This window comes from Momordica charantia (genome assembly GCF_013281855.1).
Source record: "Momordica charantia cultivar OHB3-1 chromosome 9 unlocalized genomic scaffold, Mcharantia_2.0 BLBB01000009.1, whole genome shotgun sequence".
NCBI lineage: Eukaryota > Viridiplantae > Streptophyta > Magnoliopsida > Cucurbitales > Cucurbitaceae > Momordica > Momordica charantia.
The window spans coordinates 4798291-4801707 of record NW_028275167.1 but is presented as its reverse complement, the minus strand read 5'-3'; positions in this window follow the sequence as shown (position 1 = coordinate 4801707).

The following is a 3417-nucleotide window of genomic DNA, read 5'->3' as shown; positions in this document are numbered from 1 at the left end:
TGAGTGAGAATTCAGAAAGTTTTTCCTTTTTTTTGGGTTAAATTATAAGTTTCATTCCAAAACTTTCAAAAGAAAAAATTGTTCTTAGATTTTTAAACTTTAAAAAATGCCTAATAAATATTCCTAAACTTTCAATTTTATGTTTGATAAGTACACTTGAGCTTTAAAGTGTTTACGAGATCCCTAAACAATAACATATTCGACATTTTATAAAAGTTCATGGATCTATTATTTACTTTTTAAAGTTCAGAGATTTATTAAACACAATAAATATTAAAAGTTTAAAAATTTGTTGTGAGATGTTTTTTAAAAATTTAGAAACTTATCGGACAAGCTTTTAATTTCACCTTAATATATATATGAAAAACTCTTTATCATGATCTTTGTAAAGATTGATATAAATGTGTTTTCTATATCGTTCTTTCTTTTTCCTTTTGGTTCTTCTCGAGATCTCAGCTTGCAGTTTGATATGGAAGCTTTTGTTGTGAAGAAAGCTCCTTTTTTTTTCCTTTTTTGGTGTGAACAAAAAATTTAACCTTTGACAAGAACTTATTTAGGATGGGGAGGTGTAATTTAAAAGTTTAAGTTGTTTTTTTTTATTCAATCATTTGTAATATTATTGTGTATTATTATTATTACTATTATTATTTTCAATTAATGTTTGAATTCTTTTAGTTGTGTTTGGAATATCTTTTTTTACTCCAAATGAATGCTTTTTCTTGGGTTAGATAATGATTGAGAAGAGGAATATGTAAATGGGCAATGATTAAGAGTAAGGTTTTCGAGGTAACTCATTCAAGGATCTTTACTACCTCAATCTTTGAATTGATATTGGAATGATTTTTTTTAATTTAAAAAATTTATAGACTAAATTTATAATTTAACTTAAAATCACTCGTTAAAATGATAGTTGGAAACTAATTTGAGTGTTAGATCGCTGTTAAAAGTATTAGTGACTTTGGTAGATATTAAAAGTTCAGATCTCGCTTATCTATTAAAATAAAACCAAAACCAAAGAGTGTGTACTTGATCATCGATATAGTTAGTGAAAAATAAAGGATAAATATAGAGTTGAATTACAAGATTAATTTTTGTGTTTTCTGTTTATTTAGTTCTTATTACTTGAAAACTAAGTTTTCCTAGGTTCTTATACTTTCAATTTTTGTGTTTAGTATGTTTATGTCAATAAACACGTACTAATTATATTATTTAATAATATTACGTGTGTGAACTAATTTCAAGTAAGTTTCGACATTTAAAGATATAATCATTAAACTAATAGAGTTAATACAATCTAATCCATTAAGAAAAATGGACAGTTTGTGAATTTATTAGTAACTTTTTAAAATATAGTAGCCAAAACAAATTGTAACAGCCACCCATCAAAATTATTCTAATATAATTCTTCAAAAGACTCCTAAATTTTGGAGCATGATGAAATTGGGCTTTCAGGTCCAATATCAATCCCCAAGTAATTGGGCCCATTTACGGTGGAACTCTTGCCACAATCAACAATTATAAAATATAATTTTTTTTAAGAGATTATAAAATATAATTATTAAACAATGACCCATATCACAAAGATTATATATATCGAGATTATTCTTCACCTACTAATACTTTTCTTGGTTTTATGATATACTCTCAAAAATATTAATGCAAACGAAAATTTTAGAACTATCAAATTGGCCCATCATTTTTAGTTCTCCTTAAAAAAAATTTAAAAAAGAAAAAAACATCCAAACTTTGATTTACTTACTAAAATTTTGAAAGAATTCTGAACAAAAAAATTTATTTTAGATAATATAAAACTAAAAATAAGTACCATAATTTTTAAATTTTAGTTTAGATTTTAAAAATATAGGTAAATATTGTGGTGAAATTTACAATAAAAAAGGAAGAGAAAAGAAACAAGAAACTGATGGCTTATGAGATTCACTGGAATAAGAAATGATTTTTTGTTACTTAAAATAAAACTTAAATTATAATTTGATTGTACTGAAAAAAATTAATTTGAATTACTCGTTAAAGTTTCGTATTTAATTTCCATATCTAAATTCAAAAAATTTTTTTGTTCCTTGCCACGTGTCCAGTATCCACATGATATCAATCACAATCATATACTTTCTAGATTGAGAAAAAGAAAAGGAAGCATCAAAATGAAAATATTTTATAAAAGAAAATGAAATAAAATATAGTTTAAAAAAATTATATATAGATTGAGCAAGAAAAATGGACAATTTGTTTTACCATATGATTTTTTTGTCGTGCAATGTGGCATATATTTGGGGACGGCGAGAAATGGGCCGACATAGCGGTTCAAATGTGTCTAGTTGTCGTCTCCACAATAAGGTGTCGGCACCTACCATTTTCAAATAATTCTCCACATTCATTATTAAATGCTCAAATTTCTTTTCTTCTTTTTCTTTTTTCTTTTCAATGAGTTCCATACCTTCCAAAATTTTGGAGTTTTTTTTTTTTAATATTGTTTCAATAAATGAAAACAAAATTTTGATGTGTAGTTATTGTTTTTTACTTAAAAACAAATAGAGCGCATGGATATTTTTTGAAAAAACAAATTACTTCAAAATAGATTCTTTAAATAATATATTCAATTTTTTTAGTATTTATTAAAAGAAAAAAAAAGAAACGCAAGGAAGCATGGAATAAGAAATATATTTATGAAGTTTGTATAGAATTTTAGATTGAAATAATTACTAAACACATATATTATAAACAAAATACATCGAAGCAAACATAGTTCAGCGATAATTTGCATATACCTCCAGCCAAATAAATTACTAATATGAATAAGATAAGACGTCTATATCGGATTAGAAGATCGTGAGTTCAAATTCTCACATCCCATATGTTATACTAAAGAAAAATTACTTGTGATCCATGTGTCATTATAATAATTTAATTAATTTTAAATCTTTCATTCATTTATTTATTGATTGAGTACATTGCCTATGTCATATAGTTATTATGACGATACCCATAGTTGATAGTACAGAGAAATTAAGTTTTTATTTGTGAAAGTTCGGGTTTTTTTAAATTAAAATTTTAATATTTATGATTTAAGCATAATTTTAATTTGGTATTTATAGTTTTAGATTTGATTTTATTCTCTACCATTATTATTTTTGCACATTTTTTTTGTTTGACTAACCGTGTTAGTTGATTACCTTAGAATTTAAAGAACCTATTGGGTTAAATATAAAAAGAAATAAACGAATGTTCCAATTAAATAAAATAGTTTAAAAGAGAATCTGTGAGATTTTACTAAATCATAGAGACTAAATTGAAATGTTTAAGATCACTGTAAAAATTATATTAAAAGTTTGAAAAGAACGTAGACCAAATTGAAATTATGACCAGATCAGACAACCAAATTTTTTTTAATTTAACTTTTAC